This window comes from Tursiops truncatus, chromosome 2 (genome assembly GCF_011762595.2).
Source record: "Tursiops truncatus isolate mTurTru1 chromosome 2, mTurTru1.mat.Y, whole genome shotgun sequence".
In the NCBI taxonomy this organism is placed as follows: domain Eukaryota; kingdom Metazoa; phylum Chordata; class Mammalia; order Artiodactyla; family Delphinidae; genus Tursiops; species Tursiops truncatus.
The window spans coordinates 43,208,045-43,226,853 of NC_047035.1; the positions used below are offsets into that span (position 1 = coordinate 43,208,045).

The 18,809-nt window shown below is 40.2% G+C and overlaps 1 long non-coding RNA gene across 2 annotated transcripts in view; it reads left to right on the forward strand.

The window, feature by feature from the left end:
- The window catches only part of LOC109548017 (uncharacterized), a 50,321-nt gene that overhangs the window by 20,659 nt on the left and 10,853 nt on the right, over positions 1 to 18,809 (forward strand). The window lies entirely within an intron of this gene.

Below are 18,809 nucleotides of genomic sequence, written 5' to 3' on the forward strand. Positions count from 1 at the left end.
AGATGAGGAAGCTGAACCCAGAGAGATGAATGTTTCAAAGTTTCCTAACCACTGTCCACCCTCCCCATCTCCCTTCCCCCTGCAACTTGGTTAACAGGGATCAGAGGGTGAACTAGAACCTGTCTCATGTTCTTTCCACAGCATCACAAACTGTTCTAAGAATAAACAAGGTTGGAACAGTGCTTGGAGATTATTTTGGTATTATAAAAAAGCAATTAAAAAAATAACTTTCTCCACTTACAAAAGTAATACACTTCACTTTGAAAAGTTTAGAAAACATAGACAAGATGAAAGGAGGAAGTAAAAATAACCCATAATCTCTCTGCTCACTCCACTATAAATATTTGAATGTATATTCTTCTAGTTTTTAATGTACGTTGAAACAAACACATAAAATACATTAAGATAAAGTTGTACTGTATATACTGTTTTGGAGGGCACTGTTTTGTCACCTAATAATATATTTTGGAAATCTTTGCATGTCATTAAATAGTATTTTCATGGCATCACTTCTGTGGTTTCTTTTGTATTTTATTGTGTGGGTATGATTAATCTCCCAGCATTGAATGTTCAGGCTCTTTCCAATGATTAGCTGTAATAAACAACAGTGTGACAAATATCTTTGTAGTTAAGTCTGTAGACATTCGCCTTTACTATACACCTGAGAAAACTGGGGCCAAGGAGGCATAGCGGCCTCACTTGCCTGAGTTCACATGGCTACTAAAGCCAAGTTTATGGACTCCAGATCCTGTGCTTATTTCACTCTATCACAGTTTCCCTCTGACTTCCAGGACAGAGTCCAAGGGTTAGTGCCTCCTCTGGGTCCCAGGCTGTTGTGTAGCATGTCAGAGTGTGTCAGCCTGGTTCATTCATTTATTCAACAAATATTTGTTGAGCATCCTCTGTGTTCCAGGCACTGGTTCTACCCCTGGGGGTGGGCAGTGAACAAGACAGATGGATCTTTGTTCTCATGGAGACCGTTTTCTAGCTGGGAAGACAGACAGTAAGTAAACATGTTTATAAACAAGAGAATCTCAGATAGTGCTAAGGGCTCTTAAGAAAATAAAGCCAGGCTGTGTATTTGAGAATGGTGGGGTTGGAGGGTGAGTGGATGCCGTCGGCGCATTTGCTGGGTCTGTGTGCCCATGCCCTGCTTCTGAGCATTTGCCCTCACACAGCCCGCACCCGGGACTCTCTTCAAAGGTCTGCCTTTGTGTTTCTGGAGTCACTTCGTAGGCAGGCGCAAGAGCTAGGAGTGCTGGGCGTTTCTGTTCACAGGACTCTTCTCCAGCCAGCTTTACCCAATGACTGACCGGTGCAGGGGTGTGCAAGCCCAGCTCCCTTGCAATGAGTCCAGGCAAACTCTCAGGCCTAATGGACACCAGAGCTCCTGTGGGATCAGGCTGAGGCCGGGACTCTGCTTCAATTCACACCCTCGGCTGGCTTGTTCTGATGTCTCATCCTGTGTCCCTGCCCCTCCCTCACTGGTTTCCCCAGGCGGTGCGTCCCTAACAAATCACCTGTATGTGAACCCGCGTCTCAGGGTTTGCTTCTGGGCTACTTAACCCAAGAAGTGGGGATTGTTTGTTTAGATGGGTGAGCAAGGAAGGCCTCCCTGAGGAGATGCCGTCTGAGCCGAGATCCAAGTAACCAGAGAAGCCGGTCATGAGACCAGCTGGGGGCAGAGCGTTCCAAAGGCGGTGAGGTGGGAATGAGCTTTGGGTGTCTGAGGAACAGAAAGGAGGCCAGTGAGACTTCAGAGTGAGTGAGGGAGAGAATGGCAGGGGAAATATCCCCACCTGTCGCCTCAGGGTCTAGAGGCCAGCCTGCCACTGATACAATCTTCCTCAGGCCCCCGTGGCAGAGGCAGGAGTTAGGGGAGTTGTAGCAACATGTTCTTCCCCAGCACTCCACAACAATCTATGGAGGGAGGGCTGAAACTGGGAAAAGCCCACCTGAAAGATATTGACCCCAAGAGAAAATTGAGACCAGCTTGTGTTTTTCTGCTGCGGTGCTTGAACAGCATTTTCATTGCTTAAGAGTTGCTCGCAGTGATCAAACACATCCAACAACTAACTAGAGGGCAACAGAGATCCCGGGAGGATCCGGCTCGGTTTCTGTGCAGACGTGGTGATTTAAGCAAAGAAAAGCGTCACTGCAGTGTCTGGTAAGAGACGATATGATAATAATTTCCATGTCTCGGGAATCTTCTCATTTCTAGTGTAACTGTGTGCCAAGATTCTTCATGAAGTGTATGAGTGTGACCCTGGCCGGGCAGTGAAAGCAGATGGAGGACGGATGTCCCCATTAGGAAAATCTTGCCCAGGTGAATGTTTGCATTCTGGCAGATGGACCGGCCTGTGAAGTTGGGGGTCAAGACTACTGTGTGTCTCGGGTGGGAAAAAGAAAAGGCCTTCTTAAGGGAAAAGCAGGAAGGAAGGACGGTTTTTTTTTATAGGCTTGAGCCTCACTGAAAATTGGTTAATAAGGGCACCCTAAAGCCTCAAAGCGTGGAGCCTGGCTCACTTGGGACTTGGCCATGAAGGCTCCCACCCATTAAATTCATCTTCTTTGTTGATTTTTTTGTCAGAATGAATCAGTGACCCTCATAATTCATGCAAGTGGACTTTGCTTTAAATTTATAGAAATAAAAAAATAATATAGATGAAGAGTGAGGGTAAACCCCTAGTGACTGGGGCAAAATATCATGTTCTTTAAACAGACCTATTCTGCTCAAATTGTTAAGGTGTTTTAATTATCTTTTCATGCCAAGACTTTATTTCTTGCTTCAGGTGCACTCAAGGAGAGATAATTGCTGCAATTTCTTCCTGATTCATGTTGTGCTTTGTCCTTAATGCAATTTTAAAAGGAAGGTTTTAGCAGCATTTGTGTAAAAAAATTCAAATATGTGTGCTTAAAAATATGGATGTAGATTGATTATCTAGGTCTAAAATCCCCTAAGTTTTTTTTCCCATTTGGTTTTATTTCATTTTGTCAATATCTGTGTTAAGCAATCTGCATTGATTTCAATGAAGAGATGCTCTCCAGCTACCTTTTCAAATAAATGGCGTTGTGCCAGAGAAGAAAGGAATCTTCTGTCAAACCCTTCTTGGCTGACTTAGCCACTCAACCGACTGGCATCAGTGTTGTTCTCTTATTTTTAGTAAGAGAAGACGCAGCATACAAGAGGGAAAGGTATCTCACTGATTAAACAAGGAGACCAAGTAACTAGCTTTATTCTCCTCACAGCTTAGGGGCTCTGTGCTGTAGGGAACCTAACAATCTGTGGGGTTTTTGAATGAGATACCAAACTTACTGCACGAAACTCCAAAAGTAATAGGAAAGAACTTTGCTTCATTGACCTTCTGAGGTCGATACCAGCAGGGAAATGGGGGAATGTCATTTTCCCATGGTAGAGAGGATGAAATCTGTATTGCCTCAGAAACGCAGAGCTTCTGTTTAATCTATATCCATGATTTCTATTCAGCTGTGAGTGTGACACATTTTATTATATGCTGTCCATAATTGTAGCCAGAGAAAAGTCAAGCTGCATGTGTATCTTGAGGGGAGAAGTAGGCAGGAAGGGAGAGAGAAATGAAGGCTAGTCTTGGGAACTGCCCGGCAGAAGACCTACCCCAGATGGGTTCAAGCCCATCATGTCACCATTCTTTAGATTTACCAGTGAATTTTATTCTTCTTCCTTTATGTACCTTATTTTTTTCTCTCTTACCCATGTAAGAGGAGAGAAAGAGGACAGAATATGGGGGTTGGGGCCAGCAGAGGTAGTTCTCAATCATATATTTCATGGTACAGACTGCTGCTACATACTCTTCGGTCGTCACCATTTGGGGCAGGTAAATAAGTTGATGAAATACTAACCTTGGTAAGAAACCTTAGCACCCCTTTGCATCACAGGAATTCTAAACCTTCAGTCCCTTGATCATTCTTTTTTATTATTATAAAATAAATTCATGCTAATTGTAAGAGATCAAATAGACAGACCGACATAAAAAAGAAACCCTTCACCATCTCCCACCCTCAATTCTCATTTCTTCAAAGTATTCATTGCAAAGTTTCTTTCTTCAATTTTCTACATACATCGGCAATGAACACCTTCAACTTTTTTAAAAAATTAATTTTTATTGGAGTATAGGTTGCTTTATAATGTTGTGTTAGTTCTTTCTGCTGTACAGGAAAGTGAATTAGCTCTATGTATACGTATATCCCCTCTTTTTTGGATTTCCTTCCCATTTAGGTCACCACAGAGCGTTGGTCTACATACATATTTTTAAGCACACATATTTGAATTTTTTTACACAAATGGGATTATACTTTACACGCTATTAGGTGACTTGATTTTTTCCCCAATCATAGTTTTGACGTCTTTCCGTATTCATGTATATAAATATATATGCAGGATGACTGTATGCTTTATCCAGAGACACTTGTTGAGTGACTGGGAGTGCTATTGTTAATCCAATGGGACAACAGGTATGAACTGAACATGTTCTGGGTGTTTGGTCCCACTATCTACAGATCATGGTTTGAAGTCAATTTCTGTTAGTTTGTCTGAAAAATGCAATGTTTTGAGAAGGAATAAAGAGGTGGAGGAGTTCTTCAGAGAATAAGAACCAGAGATATTCTCATCATAAAAACCGTGTAAAGCTCTGGCTAAACAAACAACTAACACTGCCGAACTCTAGGAAGTGGACAATTTTTTTTTTACTTGTATTGTGTATTTTATTTTTACTATTATTATTTTTTTACTTTCTAATCATTCTTTTTAACATCTTTATTGGTGTATAATTGCTTTACAATGGTGTGTTAGTTTTTGCTTTATAACAAAGTGAATCAGTTATACATATACATATGTCCCCACATCTCTTCCCTCTTGTGTCTCCCTCGCTCCCACCTTCCCTATCCCACCCCTCTAGGTGGTCACAAAGCACCGAGCTGACCTCCCTGTGCTATGCAGCTGCTTCCCGCTAGCTATCTATTTTACATTTGGTAGTGTATATATGTCCATGCCACTCTCTCACTTCGTCCCAGCTTACCCTTCCCCCTCCCCGTATCCTCAAGTCCATTCTCTATGTCTGCATCTTTATTCCTGTCCTGCCCCTAGGTTCTTCAGAACCTTTTTTTTTTTTAGATTCCATATATATGTGTTAGCATATGGTATCTGTTTTTCTCTTTCTGACTTACTTCACTCTGTATGACAGTCTCTAGGTCCATCCACCTCACTACAAATACCTCAATTTTGTTTCTTTTTATGGCTGAGTAATATTCCATTGTGTATATGTGACACATCTTCTTTATCCATTCATCTGTTGATGGACACTTAGGTTGCATCCATGTCCTGGCTATTGTAAATAGAGCTGCAATGAACATTTTGGTACATGACACTTTTGAATTATGGTTTTCTCGGGATATATACCCAGTAGTGGGATTGCTGGGTCATATGGTAGTTCTAGTTTCAGTTTTTTAAGGAACTTCCATACTGTTCTCCATAGTGGCTGTATCAATTTACATTCCCACCAACAGTGCAAGAGGGTTCCCTTTTCTCCACACCTTCTCCAGCATTTATTGTTTCTAGATTTTTTGATGACGGCCATTCTGACTGGTGTGAGATGATATCTCATTGTAGTTTTGATTTACATTTCTCTAATGATTAATGACGTTGAGCATTCTTTCATGTGCTTGTTGGCAATCTGTATATCTTCTCTGGAGAAATGTCTGTTTGAGTCTTCTGCCCATTTTTGGATTGGGTTGTTTGTTTTTTTGATATTGAGCTGCATGAGCTGCTTGTATATTTTGGAGATTAATCCTTTGTCAGTTGCTTCATTTGCAAATATTTTATTCCAATTCTGAGGGTTGTCTTTTGGTCTTTTTTTTTTTTTTTTTTTTTTTTTTAAACATCTTTATTGGAGTATAATTGCTTTACAATGGTATGTTAGTTTCAGCTTCACAACAAAATGAATCAGTTATATATACACATATGTTCCCATATCTCTTCCCGCTTGCGTCTCCCTCCCTCCCACCCTCCCTATCCCACCCCTCCAGGCGGTCACAAAGCACCGAGCTGATCTCCCTGTGCTATGTGGCTGCTTCCCACTAGCTATCTACCTTACGTTTAGTAGTGTATATATGTCCATGCCTCTTTATCGCTTTGTCACCGTTTACCCTTCCCCCTCCCCATAGCCTCAAGTCCATTCTCTAGTAAGTCTGTGTCTTTATTCCTGTTTCACCCCTAGGTTTTTCATGACATTTTTTTTTCTTAAATTCCATATATATGTGTTAGCATACGGTATTTGTCTCTCTCTTTCTGACTTACTTCACTCTGTATGACAGACTCTAGGTCTATCCACCTCATTACAAATAGCTCAATTTCATCTCTTTTTATGGCTGAGTAATATTCCATTGTATATATGTGCCACATCTTCTTTATCCATTCATCCGATGATGGACACTTAGGTTGTTTCCATCTCTGGGCTATTGTAAATAGAGCTGCAATGAACATTTTGGTACATGACTCTTTTTGAATTATGGTTTTCTCAGGGTATATGCCCAGTAGTGGGATTGCTGGGTCATATGGTAGTTCTATTTGTAGCTTTTTAAGGAACCTCCATACTGTTCTCCACAGTGGCTGTATCAATTTACATTCCCACCAACAGTGTAAGAGGGTTCCCTTTTCTCCACACCCTCTCCAGCATTTGTTGTTTCTAGATTTTTTGATGATGGCCATTCTGACTGGTGTGAGATGATATCTCATTGTCGTTTTGATTTGCATTTCTCTAATGATTAGTGATGTTGAGCATTCTTTCATGTGTTTGTTGGCACTCTGTATATCTTCTTTGGAGAAATGTCTATTTAGGTCTTCTGCCCATTTTTGGATTGGGTTGTTTGTTTTTTTGTTATTAAGCTGCATGAGCTGCTTGTAAATTTTGGAGATTAATCCTTTGTCAGTTGCTTCATTTGCAAATATTTTCTCCCATTCTGAGGGTTGTCTTTTTGTCTTCTTTATGGTTTCCTTTGCTATGCAAAAGCTTTTAAGTTTCATTAGGTCCCATTTGTTTATTTTTGTTTTTATTTCCATTTCTCTAGGAGGTGGATCAAAAAGGATATTGCTGTGACTTATGTCATAGAGTGTTCTGCCTATGTTTTCCTCTAAGAGTTTTATAGTGTTTGACCTTACATTTAGGTGTTTAATCCATTTTGAGTTTATTTTTGTGTATGGTGTTAGGGAGTGTTCTAATTTCATTCTTTTACATGTAGCTGTCCGGTTTTCCCAGCACTACTTAATGAAGAGGCTCTCTTTTCTCCATTGTATATTCTTGCCTCCTTTATCAAAGATAAGCTGACCACATGTGCGTGGGTTTATCTGGGCTTTCTATCCTGTTCCATTGATCTGTATTTCTGTTTTTGTGCCAGTACCATACTGTCTTGATTACTGTAGCTTTGTAGTATAGTCTGAAGTCAGGGAGCCTGATTCCTCCAGCTCCGTTTTTCTTTCTCAATGTTGCTTTGGCTATTTGGGGTCTTTTGTGTTTCCATATAAATTGTGAAACTTTTTGTTCTAGTTCTGTTAAAAATGCCATTGGTAGTTTGCTGGGGATTGTATTGAATCTGTAGACTGTTTTGAGTAGTATAGTCATTTTCACATTGTTGATTCTTCCAATCCAAGAACATGGTATATCTCTCCATCTATTTGTGTGATCTTTAATTTCTTTCATCAGTGTGTTATAGTTTTCTGCATACTGGTCTTTTGTCTCCTTAGGTAAGTTTATTCCTAGGTATTTTATTCTTTTTGTTGCAATGCTGAACGGGAGTGTTTCCTTGACTTCTCTTTCAGATTTTTCAACATTAGTTTATAGGAATGCAAGAAATTTCTGTGCATGAATTTTGTATCCTGCTACTGTATCAAATTCATTGATTAGCTCTAGTAGTTTTTTGGTAGTATCTTTAGGATTCTCTATGTATATAGTATCATGTTGTCTGCAAACAGTGACAGTTTTACTTCTTTTCTGATTTGGATTCCTTTTATTTCTTTTTCTTCTCTGATTGCTGTGGCTAAAGCTTCCAAAACTATGTTGAATAATGGTGGTGAGAGTGGGCAACCTTGTCTTGTTCCTGATCTTAGTGGAAATGCTTTCAGTTGTTCACCATTGAGAATGATGTTGGCTATGGGTTTGTCATATATGGCCTTTATTATGTTGAGGTAAGTTCCCTCTATGCCTACTTTCTGGAGAGTTTTTTTAATCATAAACGGGTATTGAATTTTGTTGAAAGCTTTTTCTGCATCTATTGAGAAGATCATATTTTTTTTCTCCTTTAATTTGTTAATATGGTGTATCACATTGTTTGATTTACCTATACTGAAGAATCCTTGCATTTCTGGGATAAACCCCACTTGATCATGGTGTATGATCCTTTTAATGTGCTGTTGGATTCTGTTTGCTAGTATTTTGTTGAGGATTTTTGCATCTATGTTCATCAGTGATATTGGCCTGTAGTTTTATTTTTTTGTGACATCTTTGTCTGTTTTTGGTATCAGGGTGATGGTGGCCTCATAGAATGAGTTTGGGAGTGTTCCTCCCTCTGCTATATTTTGGAAGAGTTTGAAAAGGATAGGTGTTAGCTCTTCTCTAAATGTTTGATACAATTCACCTGTGAAGTCATCTAGTCCTGGGCTTTTGTTTCTTGGAAGATTTTTAATCATAGTTTCAATTTCAGTGTTTGTCATTGGTCTGTTCATATTTTCTATTTCTTCCTGGTTTAGTCTCGGAAGGTTATGTTTTTCTAAGACTTTGTCCGTTTGTTCCAGGTTGTACATTTTATTGGCATACAGCTGCTTGTAGTAATCTCTCATGATCCTTTGTATTTCTGCAGTGTCAGTTGTTACTTCTTTTTCATTTCTAATTCTGTTGATTTGAGTCTTCTCCGTTTTTTTTCTTGATGAGTCTGGCTAATGGTTTATCAATTTTGGTTATCTTCTCAAAGAGCCAGCTTTTAGTTTTATTGATCTTTGCTACTGTTTCCTTCTTTTCTTTTTAATTTGTTTCTGATCTGGTCTTTATGATTTCTTTCCTTATGGAAACTTTGGGTTTTTCTGTTCTTCTTTCTCTATTTGCTTTAGGTGTAAGGTTAGGTTGTTTATTTGGATTTTTCTTGTTTCTTGAGGTAGGATTGTATTGCTATAAACTTCCCTCTTAGAACTGCCTTTGCTGCATCCCATAGGTTTTGGGTTGTCGTGTTTTCACTGTCATTTTTTTCTTGGTATTTTTGATTTCCTCTTTGATTTCTTCAGTGATCTCTTGGTTATTAAGTAGTGTATTGTTTAGCCTTCATGTGTTTGTATTTTTTACAAATTTTTCCTGTAATTGGTATCTAGTCTCATAGCGTTGTAGTCGGAAAAGATGCTTGATACAATTTCAATTTTCTTAAATTTACCGAGGCTTGATTTGTGACCCAAGATATGATCTATCCTGGAGAATGTTCCATGAGCACTTGAGAGGAAAGTGTATTCTGTTCTTTTTGGATGGAATGTCCTATAAATATCAATTAAGTCCATATTCTTTAATGTATCATTTAAAGCTTGTGTTTCCTTATTTATTTTCGTTTTCGATGACCTGTCAATTGGTGAAAGTGGGGTGTTAACGTCCCCTACTATGATTGTGTTACTGTCACTTTCCCCTTTTATGTCTGTTAGCATTTGCCTTATGTATTGAGGTGTTCCTATGTTGGGTGCATAAATATTTACAATTGTTATATGTTCTTGGGTTGATCCCTTGATCATTATGTAGTGTCCTTCTTTGTCTCTTGTAATAGTCTTTATTTTAAAGCCTATTTTGTCTGATATGAGAATTGCTACTCCAACTTTCTTTTGATTTCCATTTGCATGGAATATCTTTTTCCATCCCCTCACTTTCAGTCTGTATGCATTCTGAGGTCTGTAGTGGGTCACTTGCAGATAGCATATATAGGGTTTTGTTTTTGTATTCATTCGGCCAGTTCATGTCTTTTGGGTGGAGCATTCAATCCATTTACATTTAAGGTAATTATCGATATGTACGTTCCTATTACCATTTTCTTAATTGTTTTGGGTTTGTTTTTGTAGGTCTTTTCCTTGTCTTGTGTTTCCTGCCTAGAGAGTTTCCTTTAACATTTGTTGTAAAGCTGGTTTGGTGGTGCTGAATTCTCTTAGCTTTTGCTTGTCTGTAAATGTTTTATTTTCTCTGTCAAATGTGAATGAGGTCCTTGCTGGGTAGAGTAATCTTGATTGTAAGTTTTTCCCTTTCATCACTTTAAATATGTCCTGCCAGTCCCTTCTTGCTTGCAGAGTTTCTGCTGAAAGATCAGCTATTAAGCTTATGGTGATTCCCTTCTATTTTATTTGTTGCTTTTCCCTTGTTGCTTTTAATATTTTTTCTTTGTATTTAATTTTTGATAGTTTGATTAATATGTGTCTTGGCATGTGTCTCCTTGGATTTATCCTGTATGGGACTCTCTGTGTTTTCTCTACTTGACTGACTAGTTCCCTTTCCATATTAGGGAAGTTTTCAACTATAATCTCTTCAAATATTTTCTCAGTCCCTTTCTTTTCCTCTTCTTTTTCTGGGACCCCTATAATTCGAATGTTGGTGAGTTTAATGTTGTCCCAGAGGTCTCTGAGACTGTCCTCAATTCTTTTCATTCTTTAGTCTGCAGTAGTTATTGCCACTATTTTATCTTCCAGGTCACTTATCCGTTCTTCTGCCTCAATTATTCTGCTATTGATTCCATCTAGAGAATTTTTAATTTCATTTACTGTGTTGTTCATCATTTTTTGTTTGCTCTTTTGTTCTTCTAGATCCTTGTTAAACATTTCTTGTATTTTCTCCATTCTATTTCCAAGATTTTGGATCATGTTTACTGTCATTACTCAGAATTGTTTTTCACGTAGACTGCCTATTTCCTCTTCATTTGCTTGGTCTTGTGGATTTTTACTTTGCTCCTTTATCTTCTGTGTGTTTCTCTGTCTTCTCATTTTGCTTAACTTACTGTATTTGGGGTCTCCTTTTTGCAGGCTGCAGGTTCGTAGTTCCTGTTGTTTTTGGTGTCTGTCCTCAGTGGGTAAGGTTGGTTCAGTGGGTCGTGTCAGCTTCCTGGTGGAGGGGACTGGTGCCTGTGTTCTGGTGGATGAGGATGGATATTGTGTTTCTGGTGGGCAGGACTGAGTCTGGTGGTGTGTTTTGGGGTGTCTGTGAACTTATTATGATTTTAGGCAGCCTCTCTGCTACTGGGTGGTGTTGTGTTCCTGTCTTGCTAGTTGTTTGGCATGGGGGTGTCCAGCACTGGAGCTTGCTGATTGTTGAGTGGAACTGGGTCTTAGCATTGAGCCAGAGATCTCTGGGAGAGCTCTCGCTGATTGATGTTACGTGGGGCTGGGAGGTCTCTGGTGGTCCCATATCCTGAAATCGGCTCTCCCACCTCTGATGCTCAGGCCTGACACCCACCTGGAGCACCAAGACCCTGTCAGACACACGGCTGTCAAGTCAAAGTGCTGAGACACTGAGGTTTGCAGCGAATAGAGGGTTTACTCGCAAGGCAGTCCAGCGAGGAGCAGTAGAACGAATCTCAAATCTTGCCTTCCCTGAAGGCAAGGGGCTGACACTACAATTTTTGTCTTTGAGTTATATGAATGGAAAACTGGGGGAAAATGTTAAAGGAAGACACATTCCCCATAAAAGATAGGAATATTTTAACAGTGTCAGCAAGGCAGTGAGATGCACCAGAGAATGAATGAAGATCTCCTTCAAGGACACAGGGGACTGACAAGAGAAACTGTGTAGATTTAGGGCTTTTCCTGATCCTACTCCTATGTAACTTTAAGTCTACCCTACAGATGATAGTTTACTCCTCACCCTTCCCGTACAGAACTTTGTACACATTGGGGTTGGGGTGGGGATTGGGAAGATTAATACTGGCTTTGTTATCCCAAACTCGAGCAATTTCTTTAGGGCATTTTTGGTTTTCTGTTGTGCTTTGTGCTTCATTTGATGTAAAGTCAGTTTGGGACTTGGGGTGTTTTGTTTGGTAGTGAAGCAGCTGTGAGATAATTGGTTACCAGAGAGTGGAGGAGCCACAGACCTCCAGCAATTGGAGCTTTCACAGTCAGGACAAAGCGATGTGATGTTCAAAGGGGAGGATGGGGTATCACCAATCTCTGTTTGATGCAGCAGATTGTTATTTTCCCCCCAGCTACGTGGAAAGGACTCATTTCATTTTTATGTGACTTGAACTTACAGTTTCTCATTTCTAACAGACTATTTTCCAAATTCACATCACCAAGCCAGCTGGCTGGCACATCTGCACATACCTTGTAGAGAATCTGCCTAGTCCTGTGTCTTTCCTTTTAGTTTGATCTTTGTCAGACAATAATTTTGTGGACATTGATTAGAGGTCCTCTTTTAACTCTATAAATAGAAAGGGTTGAATTGAAATATGACAAATTCAAAATTCAAGTACGATGATGTAAGAAGTATGGAGAAAAGCATCGGAAAGTTATTTTTCTCATCTCTGGGTATCTAGTCTGTGAAACTGGACACCACCAGTGAGGTGTACTAAAAGAAGCACTGGACTGGCAGTGAGGTCTAAATTCTGATTCTGATTTTGATTCTGACACCGATTCACGGTGTAATCTTGAGCAAGCCTCTGGGATTCAGTTTCCTTCTCTGTACAGAGGGGTAGAAACAGTCGACTTTGTCAACTGAAAAAAATGCACCATCTAAAAGGTGAGAATTATGTTTTATTTGGTGGACATACTGAGGATGTAAGCCTGGGAAACAGCCTGTCAGATAGCTCTGATGGACTGTTCAGAAGAGGTAAGGGAGAAGCAAGGATATACAGGAGTTTTTGCAACAAAAACCAAGTAATCAGAAGATTACTGTGATTTAAAGAAAAACCAGACACCTCAAGTTAGTGAATTTAGCACTTTTCTATGTATGGGAAGATGCATGAGTCAGAGCTCATTGAAATCATTCATTTGATATGCATCTTAACTATCTAGGGGCAATATCCTAGATCTTTTTTTCCATCCTGAATCCTCTCAGGGTGCACAATCAGGGGAAGCTGCGATGGCTGATGGCTTGATGGACACAGCATCCTTTGTTTACTGATGTGGCAAGCAACATCCTTCTCCACAATTTCTAGGGTTTCCTTCAGGTCTAACATTATGATTTTGATACTTCATTTTCTTACAAAGTGAAAAATCACAAAAACATTTTTCTTGACTTCACATTCAATTTTTTATTCTAATTTTTTCCCCTTAATTACCATTTCAGAGTTTCCCTGGAGGAGGCATCCTTCCGGTTCTGCTACTCTTCCTTTCTTTATGGTCTTGACAGGCACTGTTAGACTTGAGGTGTGGGCAGATCAGGAGACTGCCTTTTAAACATTATCGGAAGGGGGCTACATCCAAATATTTCCCACTTTGGCCTACCTCTGAAATTCCATCCTCAGGAGTTTTTTTCTTGCAGATAAAGCACCTGAACTCTCTTAATGTACATATGCCCTGGGGAGGCAACACATCAAGCCTGTCTCAGCTTAATGGGAATGCTTTTATCTGGGTTTTCCCAATGAGCTGGCTAACTGACTTCAGCACCTTGGAGCAGGAGAGAAACAATGGTAACATTTTTATAGGGCAGAGGAGTGAGTGATACATCAAAAATCTGTACAATGCCTGCTGGTGTTGCTACCAGGTGGGAATCAGAGTCAGAGACAATGGGGAGCTCAGGAGGGAGGTGGATGAGAGATTAGTGGTGGGGAAAGTTGTAGGCAGCTGCGAAGAAGGAAGTCAGCAGACACCAAGGGCCCCCAAAACAAATTTGCTGCACAATTTTCCTTAGCTTGGGTCTGTCCATGTTACTCTGTATGAAACTAGTGTAGTTCTCAGTGAGCATTCGAGAACCGAAAGGCAGGGAAGGGAATCACATTATATTAACTTGTGACACTTTTTCATAGCTCCTGCAGAGTCTCTTTGCTTGCATTTTGCCTGAATTTCAGACCTATAATTAGAGTTGAGAAGAAAATGTTCTGCACAGGGAGTTTTGCTAACACCACCATTTTTACAGAGGAAGATTTTTTAGAGGTGAAGAATACAGTAAATCTTCCCCCATCCCTTTATAAAACATACTCCCTGTTAAGAATCTAAGATGGGTAGGTTGCTGCAGTTTCTTTCTAAACGAACTCATTTCTGTTAAGGGGGAAAAGAACACCTAGACTCTGCCAGTGTTGCTAGTACCCACCCTGCAGCTTCTGTGAGAGTGTAGGGTCAGAGGTGCATGCCGGGAGACTCACTTTTCTTCAGGGCTGTGCTGGCGGAGGGGAGGTTTCATTTATTTGATGTGTCTTTGTTTCACACTGTTCTGACATTTTGTAACCTGTGGCTTTCTTCTGGAAGAAATAGATTACACAGTGTATTTTCTCTCTTCAATCATTCTGTTTTTAACCTTACAAGTAACTCTGAATGTTACAGCGATGGAGTGGTTAAGAAAGGTTGGTGGACAGTGTTATACATCAAATCTGTGTGTTTCCTAAAGCAGTGGTAGCCATGAGAGGATTTTGAAGAGGATGGATGCAAAAGTGAGGAACACTCCTCAACAGTTACAGATCTTAGTGTCAGTATCTCCTGAATGCCAGTGATTCTTTCCTTCTTAGTGGACTTGGTCCCACCAAAGATGCCACATTAAAGATGAAAGTATTCTATTTTTACTCTACTTTGCTTTGTTTACTCTTCTTTCATTAATTCTTTCACTTTGTCCACTGGACAAGGAGAGATCAAGGGACTAGACCAATTTGTTTAGCCAACCATTGAGGAGAACATTGCAGATGAGGAAATAGAAGCTCATCTTCTACACCTCTAGATACCATATATTCCTCAGTCCAAGCCCACTGCTCTTACAGAGGTAACACAATGTTTTACACCTCAAAACTACTTACATTTCAGTACTAGTTCCTGTGCAGGTTTTGATCAGTTGTTTTTTTTCAGTCTGTTTTCTGCCTATTGTTCCCATTTGTTAATTCCTATTGTTCTATCTTCCATTTCACTGATTCTTTCCTCTGTGTCCTCCATTCTGCTGTTGAACCCATCCACTGAGCATTTATTTGTTTTCAGTTATTCAATAACTGATGTAGCGGAGGAGACAGAGGAAAAAGTCAGTGAACTGGAAGATAGAAATTACAAATAGTTGTAAATTTCCATTTAGTTCTATTTCTTTGCGGAGGTTTTCCATTTTTTTCATTTAAGAGTATTCGTAATTGCTTGTTGAAGCATTATTACCATAGCTGCTTCAAAATGTTTGTCAGGTAATTCTAACATCTCTGTCACTTTGGTGTTGGCATACTTTAATTTTTTTCATTCAGTTTGAGATCTTCCTGGTTCTTGATATGACAATAGGTTTTCAGTTGAAACAGGCTTTTTAGATTATGTTATGAGACTCTGAATCTTACTTAAACCTGGCTTTATCTGACACCACTCTGGCAGGGAAGGGCCTTTGCCTCATTACTGCCAGGTGGAAGTGGAAGTCCAGGTTTCCCACTCAGCCTCAGTTGACACCAGAGGGAGGAGGCTCCTCATGACTGTTGGATGGGAGTCCCAGCTCCCCATGTGCTCTTCATTAACTGACACTGCAGTGGAGGTGACCTTGTTACCACTGAGTGATGGTGAAAGTCCTGACTGTCCACTAGGCCACCTCTGATACCACCCCAGTGGAGAGAAGAAGGGGTATCTTCTGCCTGGTGAGGGTAGAAGTACAGGCTCCCCACATAGTCCCCACTAACACTGTGCAGGGTGAGTAGAGGAGGAGAGAGGAGACTTGTTACTGGCACAGAAAAAAGTGCTGGCTTCCTATTTGGCCTTTTCTGACACCACCCTGGTGGGGGTATTGGGGTGCCTCATTAGAGTGGGCTGAGGATAGAAGCCTAGGTTCTCCACTTAGCTTTTGCTGGTATAGGGGAGAGTGAATCCTCAGTTTTTTTCTGTGGAGCTATGTTGGAGCAGACCAGTTACTATCTGAAAGTTTTCTGTCTTAGATCACAGATTTAAATGTAAAACCTAAAATTTAGAATGCTTTTAGAAAAAATGTAGAACACATTGGGTGTCTAGGGCTAGACAAAGAGTTCTTAGACTTGACACTAAAAGCATGATCCATAATAGGAAAAATTGATACATAGGATTTCATCAAATTTAAAAACTTTTGTTCTGTGATTATGTTAAGAGATAAAAAGATAAGCTATAGATTGGGGGAAAATATTTGCAAACCACATATTCACCAATGGATTCATATATAGAATACATTTGAAAAAAAAACCTCTCAAAGTTCAACAGTAAAAAGTCAAACAATTCAATTCAAAATGGGCAAGACATGAAGAGACATTTTACCAAAGAGGATCTATAGATGGCAGATAACACTTGAAAAGACATTCAACATTATTAGCTATTAAGGAAATGCAAATTAAAACATCAGTGAGACATCACTACATACCTACCAGAATTGCTAAAATAAAAAATACCAACACCACCACATGCTGGTGAGGCTGTTGAGAAACTGGATCACTCATAAATTGCTGGTAGGAGTGTAAAATGGTACAGCTACTCTTGAAAACTGCTGTGGCAATTTCTTACAAAGCTAAACGTGTAACAACCATACAACCCAGCAGTTGCCCTCCTGGGCACTTATTCCAGAGAACTGAAGAGTTATTCTCACATAAACACCTATACACAAATGTTTAGAGCAACTTTATTTATAATAGTCAAAAACTGGAAACAACCCAGTCCTTTAGTGGGTGAATGAATAAACTAACTAGTACATTCATATCATGGAATACACTTCAGCCAAAAAAAAAAAAAAAAAAGAAAAGAAATGAACTGTTGGCATACACAATGACCAGATGAATCTCTAGAGAATTATGTGAAGTAAAAAATGTCAATCTCAAAAGTTTACATACTGTATGATTCCATTTATACAACATTCTTGAAATGACACAATTATAGAGATGGAGAACAGATTAGTGGTTGTCCAAGGCTAGGGAGGGCATGGAGGCAGGAAGGAAGTAGATGTGGTTATAAAAGGGCAACATGAGAGATCCTGTGGTGATAGAATTGTTCAATATCTTGACTGTATCAATGTCAATATCCTGGCTGTGATATTGTCTATAGTTTTGCAATATGTTACCCTGGCCGGAACTGGAGAAAGGATACAGGGGATCTCTTGGTTTTATTGCTTACAACTGCATGTGTATATACAACTGTTTCAAAATAAAAACTTTAATTCAAACACACACACACACACACACACACACACACACACACACACACACCCTAGTAAGTCAGACAAAGAAGGCAAAGGTTTTCCAGACAAAGGTAACCAATCAGAAATTCTGGGTGTGAGGCTGAGAGATCAAGCGGTTCTAAACCTTGGGTCCTTCCGAACCACCAGAAGGAGCCTCTGATTATGACCCAGATCCTTTGAGAAGTAAGGCATTGTACATAGGAGAGTCTCTGTAAAACTGCAGGCTTGCACCCAAGGCAGAGATTATTACAATCAAGTGTTACTACCACTCTTCCAGGGGCTTGTGTATTTCAACGGAAGTAGGACAGCTTGCAGAATGGCAAAGCCCTGATCCACAGAAAGGGCTCAGCTAGTCAGACCCCCAGATGCAGTGTTGGTGGGGTGCTGCTTGGAGGGGCCATCTCGGGGGCAGGTTACACCTGCTGTGCCTTTAAGAAAAGGTAGAGCTGCTGGCTTTGGGGATGCTGCCTTCATTCTCCAGGCTGGTCACTTGGCAGTGTTTCTTGTCATTCTCTCAGTTTGTGGCTCATTTCAGCATTGCTTCTCCTCTACTCAGCCGGACAAAAAAGAGGCCAGAGGGAGGCTGTGGGATTGAAGCGGGACGTCACCCGTCTCTGCTGGAGGTGATGGGAGGATGCAGATGGAGCACATCTTTGGGGAACAAGGGTAATCTCAGACCAGGCCCACTTGCCTTCTTGTCCCCTCTCTAACCCGTCACTATGCCTTTTGCTACATATATCCACCGTCCCCCACCCTATTCCATTGCTACATTAGTTTTTTTTTTTTTTTTAAAGAAATGGTTAAGGGTATCTTCCCAGAAGAAGGAAATCATATTAGCTGTTCAGTTTATTAGAGATTTCCCCATCTCTCACTTTTGATTTGCAAGAGCAGTGCACAGCACGGGCAGATGTGTACCTATTTAGATATTTCCCCAGGTAAACTTTTTTCCTAACTTGCTTTCTAGCATCAGAATGCTTTTTCATCACTACCTTTAGCGTTGGAAAGTTGTTTCTCCTCTTAGTAAATATACAGCAGCAGCTGGAAGTGGAAAAGGCTGTGTGAGTGTGTTTTCATGATCATGTAAGTGGTGGGATAAAGTTTCATGTGGTGTCTGCTTGTAAATTTTCTTAGTGAAAGGATGCATCAAAATTCTTTTCTAAAGAGACAATGGAAATATCCTAACAGTTGGCAGCCAGAGCATTGCAGAGCAAGCATTTATAGGTCATGTGTCAAACACTGGAGAGGTGCTGCAGGTATAAAACGGTTGGTGACACAGGCCCTGCCACAAGGGCTTTATGGTTCGTTAGTAAAAATGGTAGCTGGCCTGTTTGGAGCATCTGCTGTGGGCCAGGCAGGGCGTTAGTAGCATTACTAAGTGCTCTCAACCATTCTGCAAGGTAGTGAGAAGCATTCCTGCTTTACACATATGGGAATTGATAGTCAAAGAGATGAAAGAACTTGCTTATGCTCACAGAACTAGTA